Below are 20,429 nucleotides of genomic sequence, written 5' to 3'. Positions count from 1 at the left end.
AGGTTCCAAAATTCTTATAATGTTTTAATGTTCTAGAATTTAAACATGATTTTGAAAACTGTAACTTACTTTTTCTTCTCAACGACTCGAAGTTGTTGTTCTTTTTTTCAGGGACTAAATTAAACCTTGCATGTTTTGAAAGAGTAAAGTGAAATTTGATTATGTTGATAATAATAATAACAACATAACTCATATGCAATATAAAATACAATCAATTAGTTATATTATATAGTATAGACTTGCATAGTTACATGTGTAGTATCTTTTGCAAGTGCTCCCAATAAGCACGAGTGGTCTAGTGGTAGAATAGTACCTTGCCACGGTACAGACCAGAGTTTGATTCCCGGTTGGTGCACAAATAGAGCTATGATGATCAAATTAGTGATGTTTGGTAACTTCACCTGTCATCCTTCATTTGGATGAAGTGTAAACTCCTTGAGCTCTATTTTAATTTTAAATTGTCATTTACCAGTCTCAAAAGCATAATATTATTTTCACCATAGTTTGAACTAAATTTTTCTTTTTTTGTTTGTTTTTGAATTAGTTTGTTTAAATCACGACCATTTTAGTTATTATGCATTGTATATAGGGTTTATGAACATTTAAGCATTACCCACTATCTACTATACATTTAATTTTATACTTCAATGTGATGTTTTTTTAAATTATATTATCTCGTCTCAATGTTTTTATCTTATATGCCCCTCATCTCTTTGTCATTTTGTCTTGTCTATTAATGTTCAAACTGAACCTAAGTCTTATGCCGAGGCTATAAGTGCGACACTTCGAACAAAACCAAACAAGTTGAGTTGGGTGCCCTAGAGAGGACTGGAATACGAAAACTGTGAAGACATGACTTCTGAGATATTTTGATGACGACAAACCTTGTTACATAGCTAAAGTCTGATTAACAAAAAGATTGATCAAGGTTCAAGCTCGTATATGTAGTTTCCAACACAGATCAAGTCTTGATATATCACATGAAGAATTGGCTTTCACATGGATCAGGTAACACTTGAACTTCTAGATAGTTATACAAGTGTTCATAACATGTTGTATTCATATCATAATAATTGAAAATAGTTTTATGCATCTAACAAACCACCACACTTCATTTTTTAAATTATTTTTCAAAACTGTGTCAGAGTAACCGGTTATCAGTTTTAGAGTAACCGATTACTCTATGTGATTTTCAAACATTTTTGTAACGTTGGAACCATGTAACCAGTTATCCATTTTAAGGTAACCGGTTACCTCAAGCAAATTTCAAATTATTTTGTAACGTTGAATGCATGTATCCGGTACCCTATTAGGTAACCGATTACCACTGATCCAGAATGAAAAATATTTGCATCTTTTCATGAAAACTCTTTTGTTCTCTTCATCAGGAAACATGGAAACCTTTGGATTATTGCATTCATCTGAGGAGGTGTTTTAGACATTATATAAACATCATTTTCCAGATTTCAAAATTACCTCCTTGCAAATTTTTAAATCATTTACACACATTCTCCCAATCTTTCTAAGTGTTCATCCAAATTTTCTTAAGAGTGAAACTTTGCATAAACCTTCATTTTCAGCATCATAGTTTCATTCCATTTCAAGAACACTTGTATAATTACTGTGAGATTTGAGTGTTACGAAGGAGAAGATCAATTATTTAACTGATATACTTCAATTTTCATATATCCCATCTTATACAAATTATTCAGAATTATATTCTTTTATTACAACTTATTCTTAGGATTGTTAAGGATAGGTTTGTAAGGTGTTATCCTTGTTATCCGGTGTGTGGATACAAGAGGTCCATTTGGGAGAAATTGAGTCTCGATTGGACTTTAAACATTGAAAATCCAAGAGGATTGTTCTTGGTGTGTTAGAATAGATAGAAAGACCTTAAGGTGTCTTGTCTAGGAATCTAACATTATAGTGAAATGCTCTTTTGTGTTGAAAGGGGAGTGGAGTACTCTCAATCTGCGACGGGAACCACTACACATCACTGTGTCCTTTACTTTCCGCACTTTACTGCTTTTCTTCACTTAAGCATTTCAGAAAGTAAAAGTCATAAACCGTCAAAAATCCGGAAAATACTCTAAGTGCCTCATTCATCCCCCCTCTAAGCCACTCCTTAAACTTACAAAACTAGTTGACCTCCCTCCTCATGTAAAACCATTAGGATGCAATCGGACATAAAAAAGCATGCATGACAGAGATGGTATATTGAACAATTTAAGGACATATTGTGGCAAAAGTGTATAACATAATATAGGGACTAGATTTCTATGATATATACTCCCCTCTATCCAAAATGACCAGTGTGATTCTAGTAGTCACACTAACTCTTAAAGGACAATTAGAATATACATAAACTTGATGTAAAAAGTACATTTATAGATGGAAACCTTCAAGAAGTTTTTTATATGGAAATAACCCATGTGGCTATCTTGTTTAGACCTAACAAAGTGAGAGAGCTTATTAAATCCATATATGGCCTTAAAGAGGCGTGCAGGAAAACATATGAGAAGCTAACCACGTTCCAACACAATATCACCAAGCCGCGTTTGAATCTCGCCTTACTCATTCACATTATTGATAGTATATTGGTATGATGTGATACAAGCCGATAATTCACTTTCTAATTTAGCACCCTCAAAGTAGATCTCCAGGGATCCTTCAAGATCAAAAAAATTAGGTCAACTTAAATACTTTCTGGCATTGAATTCTCCCGTTTATCCAAGGAATTTAGATTTTTCAAATAATATACTTGCATGATCTCATTTGTGACAACTTCTTTCTAGGCTCCAAACCTGTATCACACCATCTGATTACTCTCTAAAATTTCTGCGGGACTGTGAGGCTCTATTGCCAGACATTTGTACAAATTAAAGAAACATAGACGCATTATGTAGAATACCAAAACAAAACCTATCATCCCATACATCGTTCAATAACCCATCATGTTTCTTTACAAGACTGGTCTCATTCACATCAATGTTGCAACTCGAGTAATCAAGTAGCTCAAACAATGCCCAAGCAATTGTCTGTTTTTACCTAGAAAGTCACTGCTACAACCTATTGGTTTCACAACCGTAGAATGGGATCGATACATTTATTCTAGAATATTAAGTTTTGGACAATTCTTCTTCGATTGTAGAGATCTAATATCTTTGAGAACCAATAAACATCTCACAGTATACATATCATCTTATGAGGCAGATAATATAGAGCACATTCACTTCAACTATCCAAGTGAAAGAGTGAAAGTTAATTTACAATAAAGTTTCTAATTTCTAATTACCTTAAAGAACCAGTCGTGACAAGGAATGAAAGGGAAAAAGATAGATAAAGGACGCAAAAGTATATTTCTACGATCCATCGCATCATCATAGATGAAGCTATGTCTATTAATGTGTTATCATGCGAAAATCATAGGTTCCAAAATTCTTATAATTTTTTAATGTTTAGAATTTAAACATGATTTTGAAAACTGTAACTTACTTTTTCTTCTCAACGACTCGAAGTTGTTGTTCTTTTTTTCAGGGACTAAATTAAACCTTGCATGTTTTGAAAGAGTAACGTGAAATTTGATTATGTTGATAATAATAATAACAACATAACTCATACGCAATATAAAATACTATTAATTAGTTATATTATATAGTATAGAGTTGCATAGTTACCTGTGTAGTATCTTTTGCAAGTGCGCCCAATAAGCACCAGTGGTCTAGTGGTAGAATAGTACCCAGCCACGGTACTATTTTAACCATAGTTTGAATTAAATTTTTCTTTTTTTGTTTGTTTTTGAATTAGTTTGTTTAAATCACGACCATTTTAATTATTATGCATTGTATATAGGGTTTATGAACATTTAATTTAAGCATTACCCACTATCTACTATACATTTAATTTTATACTTCAATGTGATGTTTTTTTAAATTATATTATCTAGTCTCAATGTTTTTATCTTATATGCCCCTCATCTCTTTGTCATTTTGTCTTGTCTATTAATGTTCAAACTGAACCTAAGTCTTATGCCTAGGCTATAAGTGCGACACTTCGAACAAAACCAAACAAGTCGAGTTGGATGCCCTAGAGAGGACTGGAATATGAAAACTAGTTGACCTCCCTCCTCATGTAAAACCATTAGGATGCAAGCGGACATAAAAAAGGAGGCATGACAGAGATGGTATATTGAACAATTTAAGGATATATTGTGGCAAAAGTGTATAACATAATATAGGGACTAGATTTCTATGATATATACTCCCCTCTATCCAAAATGACCAGTGTGATTCTAGTAGTCACACTAACTCTCAAAGCACAATTGGAATATACATAAACTTGGTGTAAAAAGTACATTCATAGATGGAAACCTTCAAGAAGTTATTTATATGGAAATAACCAATGTGGCTATATCGTCTAGACCTAACAAAGTGAGAGAGCTTATTAAATCCATATATGGCCTTAAAAAGAGGCGTGTAGGAAAACATATGAGAAGCGAACCACGTTCCAACACAATATCACCAAGCCGCGTCTGAATCTCGCCTTAGTCATTCACATTATTGATAGTATATTGGTATGATGTGATACAAGCCGATAATTCACTTTCTAAATTTAGCACCCTCAAAGTAGTTCTCCAGGAATCCTTCAAGATCAAAAAATTAGGTCAACTTAAATACTTTCTTGGCATTGAATTCTCCTGTTCAATCAAAGGAATTTAGATTTGTTAAATAATATACTTGCATGATCTCATTTGTGACAACTTCTTTCTAGGCTCCAAATCTGTATCAACACCATCTGATTACTCTCTAAAATTTCTGCGGGACTGGGAGGCTCTATTGCCATACATTTGTACAAATTAAAGAAAACATAGACGCATTATTGTAGAATACCAAAACAAAACCTATCATCCCATACATCGTTCAATAACCCATCAAGTTTCTTTACAAGACTGGTCTCATTCACATCCATGTTGCAACTCGAGTGATCAAGTAGCTCAAACAATGCCCAAGCAATTGTCTGTTTTTACCTAGAAAGTCACCGCTACAACCCATTGGTTTCACAACCGTAGAATGGGATCGATACATTTATTCTAGAATATTAAGTTTGGACAACTCTTTTTGCATTGTAGAGATCTAATATCTTTGAGAACAAATAAACATCTCAAAGTATACATATCATATTATGAGGCAGAATATAGAGCACATTCACTTCAACTATCCAAGTGAAAGAGTGAAAGTTAATTTACAATAAAGTTTCTAATTTCTAATTACCTTAAAGAACCAGTCGTGACAAGGAATGAAAGGGAAAAAGATAGATAAAGACGCAAAAGTATATTTCTACGATCCATCGCATCATCATAGATGATGCTATGTCTATTGATGTGTTTATCATGCGAAAATCATAGGTTCCAAAATTCTTATAATGTTTTAATGTTCTAGAATTTAAACATGATTTTGAAAACTGTAACTTACTTTTTCTTCTCAACGACTCGAAGTTGTTGTTCTTTTTTTCAGGGACTAAATTAAACCTTGCATGTTTTGAAAGAGTAAAGTGAAATTTGATTATGTTGATAATAATAATAACAACATAACTCATATGCAATATAAAATACTATTAATTAGTTATATTATATAGTATAGACTTGCATACTTACATGTGTAGTATCTTTCGCAAGTGCTCCCAATAAGCACGAGTGGTCTAGTGGTAGAATAGTACCCTGCCACGGTACTATTTTCACCATAGTTTGAATTAAATTTTTCTTTTTTCTTTGTTTTGAATTAGTTTGTTTAAATCACGACCATTTTAATTAATATGCATTGTATATAGGGTTTTATGAACATTTAATTTAAGCATTACCCATTATCTACTATAAATTTAATTTTATACTTTAATGTGATGTTTTTTTAAATTATATTATCTCGTCTCAATGTTTTTATCTTATATGCCCCTCATCTCTTTGTCATTTTGTCTTGTCTATTAATGTTCAAACTGAACCTAAGTCTTATACCAAGGCTATAAGTGCGACACATCGAACAAAACCAAACAAGTCGAGTTGGGTGCCCTAGAGAGGACTGGAATATGAAAACTAGTTGACCTCCCATCTCATGTAAAACCATTAGGATGCAAACAGACATAAAAAAGAAGACATGACAGAGATGGTATATCGAACAATTTAAGGACATATTATGGCAAAAGTGTATAACATAATATAGGGACTAGATTTCTATGATATATACTCCCCTCTATCCAAAATGACCAGTGTGATTCTAGTAGTCACACTAACTCTCAAAGCACAATTGGAATATACATAAACTTGATGTAAAAAGTACATTCATAGATGGAAACCTTCAAGAAGTTGTTTATATGGAAATAACCCATGTGGCTATCTCGTCTAGACCTAACAAAGTGAGAGAGCATATTAAATCCATATATGGCCTTAAAAGAGGCGTGTAGGAAAACATATGAGAAGATAACCACGTTCCAACACAATATCACCAAGCCGCGTCTAAATCTCGCCTTAGTCATTCACATTATTGATATTATATTGGTTTGTTATATGATTTATGATGTGATACAAGCCGATAATTCACTTTCTAAATTTAGCACCCTCAAAGTAGTTCTCCAGGAATCCTTCAAGATCAAAAAATTAGGTCAACTTAAATACTTTCTTGGCATTGAATTCTCCCGTTCTATAGAAGGAATTTAGATTTGTCAAATAATATACTTGCATGATCTCATTTGTGACAACTTCTTTCTAGGCTCCAAACCTGTATCAACACCATCTGATTACTCTCTAAAATTTCTTTGGGACTGTGAGGCTCTATTGCCAGATATTTGTACAAATTAAAGAAACATAGACACATTATTGTAGAATACAAAAACAAAACCTATCATCCCATACATCATTCAATAACCCATCAAGTTTCTTTACATGATTGGTCTCATTCACATCCGTGTTGCAACTCGTGTAATCAAGTAGCTCAAACAATGCCCAAGCAATTGTCTATTTTTACCTAGAAAGTCACCGCTACAACCCATTGGTTTCACAACCGTAGAATGGGATCGATACATTTATTCTAGAATATTAAGTTTTGGATAATTCTTCTTCCATTGTAGAAATCTAATATCTTTGAGAACCAATAAACATCTCACAGTATACATATCATATTATGAGGCAGAATATAGAGCACATTCACTTCAAATATCCAAGTGAAAAAGTGAAAGTTAATTTACAATAAAGTTTCTAATTTCTAATTACCTTAAAGAACCAGTCGTGACAAGGAATGAAAGGGAAAAAGATAGATACAGACGCAAAAGTATATTTCTACGATCCATTGCATCATCATAGATGAAGCTATGTCTATTAATGTGTTTATCATGCGAAAATCATAGGTTCCAAAATTCTTATAATGTTTTAATGTTCTAGAATTTAAACATGATTTTGAAAACTGTAACTTACTTTTTCTTCTCAACGACTCGAAGTTGTTGTTCTTTTTTTCAGGGACTAAATTAAACCTTGCATGTTTTGAAAGAGTAAAGTGAAATTTGATTATGTTGATAATAATAATAACAACATAACTCATATGCAATATAAAATACTATTAATTAGTTATATTATATAGTATAGACTTGCATAGTTACATGTGTAGTATCTTTTGCAAGTGCTCCCAGTAAGCACCAGTGGTCTAGTGGTAGAATAATACCCTGCCACGGTAAGACCCGGTTCGATTCCCGGCTGGTGCACAAGTAGAGCTATGATGAACAAATTAGTGATGTTTGGTAACCTCACCAGTCATCCTTCGTTTGGATGAAGTGTAAACTCCCTGAGCTCTATTTTAATTTTAAATTGTCATTTACCAGTCTCAAAAGCATAATATTATTTTCACCATAGTTTGGATTAAATTTTTCTTTTTTGTTTGTGCATTACCCACTATCTACTATACATTTAATTTTATACTTTAATGTGATGTTTTTTTAAATTATATTTTCTCGTCCCAATGTTTTTATCTTATATGCCCTTCATCTCTTTGTCATTTTGTCTTGTCTATTAATGTTCAAACTGAACCTAAGTCTTATGCCGAGGCTATAAGTGCGACACTTCGAACAAAACCAAACAAGTCGAGTTGGGTGCCCTAGAGAGGACTGGAATATGAAAACTAGTTGACCTCCCTCCTCATGTAAAACCATTAGGATGCAAACGAACATAAAAAAGGAGGCATGACAGAGATGGTATATTGAACAATTTAAGGACATATTGTGGCAAAAGTGTATAACATAATATAGGGACTAGATTTCTATGATACATACTCCCCTCCATCCAAAATGACCAGTGTGATTCTAGTAGTCACACTAACTCTCAAAGCACAATTGGAATATACATAAACTTGATGTAAAAAGTACATTCATAGATGGAAACCTTCAAGAAGTTGTTTATATGGAAATAACCCATGTGGCTATCTCGTCTAGACCTAACAAAGTGAGAGAGCTTATTAAATCCATATATGGCCTTAAAGAGGCGTGTAGGAAAACATATGAGAAGCTAACCACGTTCCAACACAATATCACCAAGCCGCGTCTGAATCTCGCCTTAGTCATTCACATTATTGATAGTATATTGGTATGATGTGATACAAGCCGATAATTCACTTTCTAAATTTAGCACCCTCAAAGTAGTTCTCCAGGAATCCTTCAAGATCAAAAAAATAGGTCAACTTAAATACTTTCTTGGCTTTGAATTCTCCCGTTCTATCAAAGGAATTTAGATTTGTCAAATAATATACTTGCATGATCTCATTTGTGACAACTTCTTTCTAGGCTCCAAACCTGTATCAACACCATCTGATAACTCTCTAAAATTTCTGCGGGACTGTGAGGCTCTATTGCCAGACATTTGTACAAATTAAAGAAACATAGACGCATTATTGTAGAATACCAAAACAAAACCTATCATCCCATACATCGTTCAATAACCCATCAAGTTTCTTTACAAGACTGGTCTCATTCACTTCCATGTTGCAACTCGAGTAATCAAGTATCTCAAACAATGCCCAAGCAATTGTCTGTTTTTACCTAGAAAGTCACCGCTACAACCCATTGGTTTCGCAACCGTAGAATGGGATCGATACATTTATTCTATAATATTAAGTTTTGGACAATTCTTCTTCCATTGTAGAGATCTAATATCTTTGAGAACAAATAAACATCTTACAGTATACATATCATATTATGAGGCAGAATATAGAGCACATTCACTTCAACTATCCAAGTGAAAGAGTGATAGTTAATTTACAATAAAGTTTCTCATTCTAATTACCTTAAAGAACGAGTCGTGACAAGGAATGAAAGGGAAAAGGATAGATAGAGACGCAAAAGTATATTTCTACGATCCATCGCATCATCATAGATGAAGCTATGTCTATTAATGTGTTTATCATGCGAAAATCATAGGTTCCAAAATTCTTATAATGTTTTAATGTTCTAGAATTTAAACATGATTTTGAAAACTGTAACTTACTTTTTCTTCTCAACGACTCGAAGTTGTTGTTCTTTTTTTCAGGGACTAAATTAAACCTTGCATGTTTTGAAAGAGTAAAGTGAAATTTGATTATGTTGATAATAATAATAACAACATAACTCATATGCAATATAAAATACTATTGATTAGTTATATTATATAGTACAGACTTGCATAGTTACATGTGTAGTATCTTTTGCAAGTGCTCCCAATAAGCACCAGTGGTCTAGTGGTAGAATAGTACCCTGCCACGGTACAGATGTTTGGTAACCTCACTAGTCAACCTTCGTTTGGATGAAGTGTAAACTCCCTGAGCTCTATTTTAATTTTAAATTGTCATTTACCAGTCTCAAAAGCATAATATTATTTTCACCATAGTTTGAATTAAATTTTTCTTTTTTGTTTGTTTTTGAATTAGTTTGTTTAAACCACGACCATTTTAATTATTATGCATTGTATATAGGGTTTATGAACATTTAATTTAAGCATTACCCACTATCTACTATAGATTTAATTTTATACTTTGATGTGATGTTTTTTTAAATTATATTATCTCGTCTAAATGTTTTTATCTTATATGCCCCTCATCTCTTTGTCATTTTGTCTTGTCTATTAATGTTCAAACTGAACCTAAGTCTTATGTCGAGGCTATAAGTGTGACACTTCGAACAAAACCAAACAAGTCGAGTTGGGTGCCCTAGAGAGGACTGGAATATGAAAACTAGTTGACCTCCCTCCTCATGTAAAACCATTAGGATGCAAACGGACATAAAAAAGCAGGCATGACAGAGATGGTATATTGAACAATTTAAGGCCATATTGTGGCAAAAGTGTATAACATAATATAGGGACTAGATTTCTATGATACATACTCCCCTCCATCCAAAATGACCAGTGTGATTCTAGTAGTCACACTAACTCTCAAAGCACAATTGGAATATACATAAACTTGATGTAAAAAGTACATTCATAGATGGAAACCTTCAAGAAGTTGTTTATATGGAAATAACCCATGTGGCTATCTCGTCTAGACCTAACAAAGTGAGAGAGCTTATTAAATCCATATATGGCCTTAAAGAGGCGTGTAGGAAAACATATGAGAAGCTAACCACGTTCCAACACAATATCACCAAGCCGCGTCTGAATCTCGCCTTAGTCATTCACATTATTGATAGTATATTGGTATGATGCGATACAAGCCGATAATTCACTTTCTAAATTTAGCACCCTCAAAGTAGTTCTCCAGGAATCCTTCAAGATCAAAAAACTAGGTCAACTTAAATACTTTCTTGGCTTTGAATTCTCCCGTTCTATCAAAGGAATTTAGATTTGTCAAATAATATACTTGCATGATCTCATTTGTGACAACTTCTTTCTAGGCTCCAAACCTGTATCAACACCATCTGATAACTCTCTAAAATTTCTGCGGGACTGTGAGGCTCTATTGCCAGACATTTGTACAAATTAAAGAAACATAGACGCATTATTGTAGAATACCAAAACAAAACCTATCATCCCATACATCGTTCAATAACCCATCAAGTTTCTTTACAAGACTGGTCTCATTCACTTCCATGTTGCAACTCGAGTAATCAAGTATCTCAAACAATGCCCAAGCAATTGTCTGTTTTTACCTAGAAAGTCACCGCTACAACCCATTGGTTTCACAACCGTAGAATGGGATCGATACATTTATTCTATAATATTAAGTTTTGGACAATTCTTCTTCCATTGTAGAGATCTAATATCTTTGAGAACAAATAAACATCTTACAGTATACATATCATATTATGAGGCAGAATATAGAGCACATTCACTTCAACTATCCAAGTGAAAGAGTGAAAGTTAATTTACAATAAAGTTTCTCATTCTAATTACCTTAAAGAACGAGTCGTGACAAGGAATGAAAGGGAAAAAGATAGATAGAGACGCAAAAGTATATTTCTACGATCCATCGCATCATCATAGATGAAGCTATGTCTATTAATGTGTTTATCATGCGAAAATCATAGGTTCCAAAATTCTTATAATGTTTTAATGTTCTAGAATTTAAACATGATTTTGAAAACTGTAACTTACTTTTTCTTCTCAACGACTCGAAGTTGTTGTTCTTTTTTTCAGGGACTAAATTAAACCTTGCATGTTTTGAAAGAGTAAAGTGAAATTTTATTATGTTGATAATAGTAATAATAACATAACTCATATGCAATATAAAATACTATTGATTAGTTATATTATATAGTATAGACTTGCATAGTTACATGTGTAGTATCTTTTGCAAGTGCTCCCAATAAGCACCAGTGGTCTAGTGGTTGAATAGTACCCTGCCACGGTACAGATGTTTGGTAACCTCACCAGTCATCCTTCGTTTGGATGAAGGGTAAACTCCCTGAGCTATATTTTAATTTTAAATTGTCATTTACCAGTCTCAAAAGCATAATATTATTTTCACCATAGTTTGAATTAATTTTTTCTTTTTTAGTTTGTTTTTGAATTAGTTTGTTTAAATCACGACCATTTTAATTATTATGCATTGTATATAGGGTTTATGAACATTTAATTTAAGCATTACCCACTATCTACTATAGATTTAATTTTATACTTTGATGTGATGTTTTTTTAAATTATATTATCTCGTCTCAATGTTTTTATCTTATATGCCCCTCATCTCTTTGTCATTTTGTCTTGTCTATTAATGTTCAAACTGAACCTAAGTCTTATGCCGAGGCTATAAGTGTGACACTTCGAACAAAACCAAACAAGTCGAGTTGGGTGCCCTAGAGAGGACTGGAATATGAAAACTAGTTGACCTCCCTCCTCATGTAAAACCATTAGGATGCAAACGGACATAAAAAAGCAGGCATGACAGAGATGGTATATTGAACAATTTAAGGCCATATTGTGGCAAAAGTGTATAACATAATATAGGGACTAGATTTCTATGATACATACTCCCCTCCATCCAAAATGACCAGTGTGATTCTAGTAGTCACACTAACTCTCAAAGCACAATTGGAATATACATAAACTTGATGTAAAAAGTACATTCATAGATGGAAACCTTCAAGAAGTTGTTTATATGGAAATAACCCATGTGGCTATCTCGTCTAGACCTAACAAAGTGAGAGAGCTTATTAAATCCATATATGGCCTTAAAGAGGCGTGTAGGAAAACATATGAGAAGCTAACCACGTTCCAACACAATATCACCAAGCCGCGTCTGAATCTCGCCTTAGTCATTCACATTATTGATAGTATATTGGTATGATGCGATACAAGCCGATAATTCACTTTCTAAATTTAGCACCCTCAAAGTAGTTCTCCAGGAATCCTTCAAGATCAAAAAATTAGGTCAACTTAAATACTTTCTTGGCTTTGAATTCTCCCGTTCTATCAAAGGAATTTAGATTTGTCAAATAATATACTTGCATGATCTCATTTGTGACAACTTCTTTCTAGGCTCCAAACCTGTATCAACACCATCTGATAACTCTCTAAAATTTCTGCGGGACTGTGAGGCTCTATTGCCAGACATTTGTACAAATTAAAGAAACATAGACGCATTATTGTAGAATACCAAAACAAAACCTATCATCCCATACATCGTTCAATAACCCATCAAGTTTCTTTACAAGACTGGTCTCATTCACTTCCATGTTGCAACTCGAGTAATCAAGTATCTCAAACAATGCCCAAGCAATTGTCTGTTTTTACCTAGAAAGTCACCGCTACAACCCATTGGTTTCACAACCGTAGAATGGGATCGATACATTTATTCTATAATATTAAGTTTTGGACAATTCTTCTTCCATTGTAGAGATCTAATATCTTTGAGAACAAATAAACATCTTACAGTATACATATCATATTATGAGGCAGAATATAGAGCACATTCACTTCAACTATCCAAGTGAAAGAGTGAAAGTTAATTTACAATAAAGTTTCACATTCTAATTACCTTAAAGAACGAGTCGTGACAAGGAATGAAAGGGAAAAGGATAGATAGAGACGCAAAAGTATATTTCTATGATCCATCGCATCATCATAGATGAAGCTATGTCTATTAATGTGTTTATCATGCGAAAATCATAGGTTCCAAAATTCTTATAATGTTTTAATGTTCTAGAATTTAAACATGATTTTGAAAACTGTAACTTACTTTTTCTTCTCAACGACTCGAAGTTGTTGTTCTTTTTTTCAGGGACTAAATTAAACCTTGCATGTTTTGAAAGAGTAAAGTGAAATTTGATTATGTTGATAATAATAATAACAACATAACTCATATGCAATATAAAATACTATTGATTAGTTATATTATATAGTATAGACTTACATAGTTACATGTGTAGTATCTTTTGCAAGTGCTCCCAATAAGCACCGGTGGTCTAGTGGTTGAATAGTACCCTGCCACGGTACAGATCGGGTTCGATTCCCGGCTGGTGCACAAGTAGAGCTATGATTAACAAATTAGTGATGTTTGGTAACTTCACCAGTCATCCTTCGTTTGGATGAAGTGTAAACTCCTTGTGCTCTATTTTAATTTTAAATTGTCATTTAAGGTCATATTGTGGCAAAAGTGTATAACATAATATAGGGACTAGATTTCTATGATACATACTCCCCTCTATCCAAAATGACCAGTGTGATTCTAGTAGTCACACTAACTCTCAAAGCACAATTGGAATATACATAAACTTGATGTAAAAAGTACATTCATAGATGGAAACCTTCAAGAAGTTGTTTATATGGAAATAACCCACGTGGCTATCTCGTCTAGACCTAGCAAAGTGAGAGAGCTTATTAAATCCATATATGGCCTTAAAGAGGCGTGTAGGAAAACATATGAGAAGCTAAAACACAAGAAAACAAAAACCAAAAACCACGTTCCAACGCCACGTTCCAACACAATATCACCAAGCCGCGTATGAATCTCGCCTTAGTCATTCACATTATTGATAGTATATTGGTATGATGCGATACAAGCCGATAATTCACTTTCTAAATTTAGCACCCTCAAAGTAGTTCTCCAGGAATCCTTCAAGATCAAAAAATTAGGTCAACTTAAATAATATTAAAATACTTTCCTTTACTTTTCTAAATACTTTCTTTTTTTCTTTCTTGGCTTTGAATTCTCTTCCATTTCTCTCTCTTCTCACCCAACTCCTCTGAATTCTCTTCTCTCTTCTGTCTCTTCGTCCCTCCCTGCTCCGTTCTATCAAAGGAATTTAGATTTGTCAAATAATATACTTGCATGATCTCATTTGTGACAACTTCTTTCTAGGCTTCTCTTGACAACTTTCTTTATAGGCTTCTTCTCCAAAACCTAACCAAACCTGTATCCACAATCCAAACCTGTATCAACACCATCTGATAACTCTCTAAAATTTCTGCGGGACTGTGAGGCTCTATTGCCAGACATTTGTACAAATTAAAGAAACATAGACGCATTATTGTAGAATACCAAAACAAAACCTATCATCCCATACATCGTTCAATAACCCATCAAGTTTCTTTACAAGACTGGTCTCATTCACTTCCATGTTGCAACTCGAGTAATCAAGTATCTCAAACAATGCCCAAGCAATTGTCTGTTTTTACCTAGAAAGTCACCGCTACAACCCATTGGTTTCACAACCGTAGAATGGGATCGATACATTTATTCTATAATATTAAGTTTTGGACAATTCTTCTTCCATTGTAGAGATCTAATATCTTTGAGAACAAATAAACATCTTACAGTATACATATCATATTATGAGGCAGAATATAGAGCACATTCACTTCAACTATCCAAGTGAAAGAGTGAAAGTTAATTTACAATAAAGTTTCTCATTCTAATTACCTTAAAGAACGAGTCGTGACAAGGAATGAAAGGGAAAAGGATAGATAGAGACGCAAAAGTATATTTCTACGATCCATCGCATCATCATAGATGAAGCTATGTCTATTAATGTGTTTATCATGCGAAAATCATAGGTTCCAAAATTCTTATAATGTTTTAATGTTCTAGAATTTAAACATGATTTTGAAAACTGTAACTTACTTTTTCTTCTCAACGACTCGAAGTTGTTGTTCTTTTTTTCAGGGACTAAATTAAACCTTGCATGTTTTGAAAGAGTAAAGTGAAATTTGATTATGTTGATAATAATAATAACAACATAACTCATATGCAATATAAAATACTATTGATTAGTTATATTATATAGTATAGACTTGCATAGTTACATGTGTAGTATCTTTTGCAAGTGCTCCCAATAAGCACCAGTGGTCTAGTGGTTGAATAGTACCCTGCCACGGTACAGATGTTTGGTAACCTCACCAGTCAACCTTCGTTTGGATGAAGTGTAAACTCCCTGAGCTCTATTTTAATTTTAAATTGTCATTTACCAGTCTCAAAAGCATAATATTATTTTCACCATAGTTTGAATTAAATTTTTCTTTTTTTGTTTGTTTTTGAATTAGTTTGTTTAAACCACGACCATTTTAATTATTATGCATTGTATATAGGGTTTATGAACATTTAATTTAAGCATTACCCACTATCTACTATAGATTTAATTTTATACTTTGATGTGATGTTTTTTTAAATTATATTATCTCGTCTCAATGTTTTTATCTTATATGCCCCTCATCTCTTTGTCATTTTGTCTTGTCTATTAATGTTCAAACTGAACCTAAGTCTTATGCCGAGGCTATAAGTGTGACACTTCGAACAAAACCAAACAAGTCGAGTTGGGTGCCCTAGAGAGGACTGGAATATGAAAACTAGTTGACCTCCCTCCTCATGTAAAACCATTAGGATGCAAACGGACATAAAAAAGCAGGCATGACAGAGATGGTATATTGAACAATTTAAGGCCATATTGTGGCAAAAGTGTATAACATAATATAGGGACTAGATTTCTATGATACATACTCCCCTCCATCCAAAATGACCAGTGTGATTCTAGTAGTCACACTAACTCTCAAAGCACAATTGGAATATACATAAACTTGATGTAAAAAGTACATTCATAGATGGAAACCTTCAAGAAGTTGTTTATATGGAAATAACCCATGTGGCTATCTCGTCTAGACCTAACAAAGTGAGAGAGCTTATTAAATCCATATATGGCCTTAAAGAGGCGTGTAGGAAAACATATGAGAAGCTAACCACGTTCCAACACAATATCACCAAGCCGCGTCTGAATCTCGCCTTAGTCATTCACATTATTGATAGTATATTGGTATGATGCGATACAAGCCGATAATTCACTTTCTAAATTTAGCACCCTCAAAGTAGTTCTCCAGGAATCCTTCAAGATCAAAAAATTAGGTCAACTTAAATACTTTCTTGGCTTTGAATTCTCCCGTTCTATCAAAGGAATTTAGATTTGTCAAATAATATACTTGCATGATCTCATTTGTGACAACTTCTTTCTAGGCTCCAAACCTGTATCAACACCATCTGATAACTCTCTAAAATATTTTCGCTGGCGGAACTGTGAGGCCTCTAATTTTCTTCCTCTAAAAATTTCTGCGGGACTGTGAGGCTCTATTGCCAGACATTTGTACAAATTAAAGAAACATAGACGCATTATTGTAGAATACCAAAACAAAACCTATCATCCCATACCTACCCACTCAACCTCTTCCTCCTCTGCCTCATAAACCCTCTCCCTTCCCTCCCGCGTTTCAAATCGTTCAATAACCCATCAAGTTTCTTTACAAGACTGGTCTCATTCACTTCCATGTTGCAACTCGAGTAATCAAGCATCTCAAACAATGCCCAAGCAATTGTCTGTTTTTGCCTAGAAAGTCACCGCTACATACCATTGGTTTCACAACCGTAGAATGGGATCGATACATTTATTCTAGAATATAAAGTTTTGGACAATTCTTCTTCCATTGTAGAGATCTAATATCTTTGAGAACAAATAAACATCTTACAGTATACATATCATATTATGAGGCAGAATATAGAGCACATTCACTTCAACTATCCAAGTGAAAGAGTGAAAGTTAATTTACAATAAAGTTTCTCATTCTAATTACCTTAAAGAACGAGTCGTGACAAGGAATGAAAGGGGAAAAGATAGATAGAGACGCAAAAGTATATTTCTACGATCCATCGCATCATCATAGATGAAGCTATGTCTATTAATGTGTTTATCATGCGAAAATCATAGGTTCCAAAATTCTTATAATGTTTTAATGTTCTAGAATTTAAACATGATTTTGAAAACTGTAACTTACTTTTTCTTCTCAACGACTCGAAGTTGTTGTTCTTTTTTTCAGGGACTAAATTAAACCTTGCATGTTTTGAAAGAGTAAAGTGAAATTTGATTATGTTGATAATAATAATAACAACATAACTCATATGCAATATAAAATACTATTGATTAGTTATATTATATAGTATAGACTTGCATAGTTACATGTGTAGTATCTTTTGCAAGTGCTCCCAATAAGCACCAGTGGTCTAGTGGTAGAATAGTACCCTGCCACGGTACAGACCCATTCCCGGCTGGTGCACAAGTAGAGCTATGATGAACAAATTAGTGATGTTTGGTAACCTCACCAGTCATCCTTCGTTTGGATGAAGTGTAAACTCCCTGAGCTCTATTTTAATTTTAAATTGTCATTTACCAGTCTCAAAAGCATAATATTATTTTCACCATAGTTTGAATTAAATTTTTCTTTTTTTGTTTGTTTTTGAATTAGTTTGTTTAAACCACGACCATTTTAATTATTATGCATTGTATATAGGGTTTATGAACATTTAATTTAAGCATTACCCACTATCTACTATAGATTTAATTTTATACTTTGATGTGATGTTTTTTTAAATTATATTATCTCGTCTCAATGTTTTTATCTTATATGCCCCTCATCTCTTTGTCATTTTGTCTTGTCTATTAATGTTCAAACTGAACCTAAGTCTTATGCCGAGGCTATAAGTGTGACACTTCGAACAAAACCAAACAAGTCGAGTTGGGTGCCCTAGAGAGGACTGGAATATGAAAACTAGTTGACCTCCCTCCTCATGTAAAACCATTAGGATGCAAACGGACATAAAAAAGCAGGCATGACAGAGATGGTATATTGAACAATTTAAGGCCATATTGTGGCAAAAGTGTATAACATAATATAGGGACTAGATTTCTATGATACATACTCCCCTCCATCCAAAATGACCAGTGTGATTCTAGTAGTCACACTAACTCTCAAAGCACAATTGGAATATACATAAACTTGATGTAAAAAGTACATTCATAGATGGAAACCTTCAAGAAGTTGTTTATATGGAAATAACCCATGTGGCTATCTCGTCTAGACCTAACAAAGTGAGAGAGCTTATTAAATCCATATATGGCCTTAAAGAGGCGTGTAGGAAAACATATGAGAAGCTAACCACGTTCCAACACAATATCACCAAGCCGCGTCTGAATCTCGCCTTAGTCATTCACATTATTGATAGTATATTGGTATGATGCGATACAAGCCGATAATTCACTTTCTAAATTTAGCACCCTCAAAGTAGTTCTCCAGGAATCCTTCAAGATCAAAAAACTAGGTCAACTTAAATACTTTCTTGGCTTTGAATTCTCCCGTTCTATCAAAGGAATTTAGATTTGTCAAATAATATACTTGCATGATCTCATTTGTGACAACTTCTTTCTAGGCTCCAAACCTGTATCAACACCATCTGATAACTCTCTAAAATTTCTGCGGGACTGTGAGGCTCTATTGCCAGACATTTGTACAAATTAAAGAAACATAGACGCATTATTGTAGAATACCAAAACAAAACCTATCATCCCATACATCGTTCAATAACCCATCAAGTTTCTTTACAAGACTGGTCTCATTCACTTCCATGTTGCAACTCGAGTAATCAAGTATCTCAAACAATGCCCAAGCAATTGTCTGTTTTTACCTAGAAAGTCACCGCTACAACCCATTGGTTTCACAACCGTAGAATGGGATCGATACATTTATTCTATAATATTAAGTTTTGGACAATTCTTCTTCCATTGTAGAGATCTAATATCTTTGAGAACAAATAAACATCTTACAGTATACATATCATATTATGAGGCAGAATATAGAGCACATTCACTTCAACTATCCAAGTGAAAGAGTGAAAGTTAATTTACAATAAAGTTTCTCATTCTAATTACCTTAAAGAACGAGTCGTGACAAGGAATGAAAGGGAAAAGATAGATAGAGACGCAAAAGTATATTTCTACGATCCATCGCATCATCATAGATGAAGCTATGTCTATTAATGTGTTTATCATGCGAAAATCATAGGTTCCAAAATTCTTATAATGTTTTAATGTTCTAGAATTTAAACATGATTTTGAAAACTGTAACTTACTTTTTCTTCTCAACGACTCGAAGTTGTTGTTCTTTTTTTCAGGGACTAAATTAAACCTTGCATGTTTTGAAAGAGTAAAGTGAAATTTGATTATGTTGATAATAATAATAACAACATAACTCATATGCAATATAAAATACTATTGATTAGTTATATTATATAGTATAGACTTGCATAGTTACATGTGTAGTATCTTTTGCAAGTGCTCCCAATAAGCACCAGTGGTCTAGTGGTAGAATAGTACCCTGCCACGGTACAGATCGATTCCCGGCTGGTGCACAAGTAGAGCTATGATGAACAATTAGTGATGTTTGGTAACCTCACCAGTCATCCTTCGTTTGGATGAAGTGTAAACTCCCTGAGCTCTATTTTAATTTTAAATTGTCATTTACCAGTCTCAAAAGCATAATATTATTTTCACCATAGTTTGAATTAAATTTTTCTTTTTTTGTTTGTTTTTGAATTAGTTTGTTTAAACCACGACCATTTTAATTATTATGCATTGTATATAGGGTTTATGAACATTTAATTTAAGCATTACCCACTATC

Source organism: Lathyrus oleraceus, unplaced genomic scaffold (genome assembly GCF_024323335.1).
Source record: "Lathyrus oleraceus cultivar Zhongwan6 unplaced genomic scaffold, CAAS_Psat_ZW6_1.0 chrUn0559, whole genome shotgun sequence".
Lineage (NCBI taxonomy): Eukaryota > Viridiplantae > Streptophyta > Magnoliopsida > Fabales > Fabaceae > Lathyrus > Lathyrus oleraceus.
The sequence above is the reverse complement of the archived record's forward strand: the minus strand, read 5'-3'. Positions refer to the sequence as shown.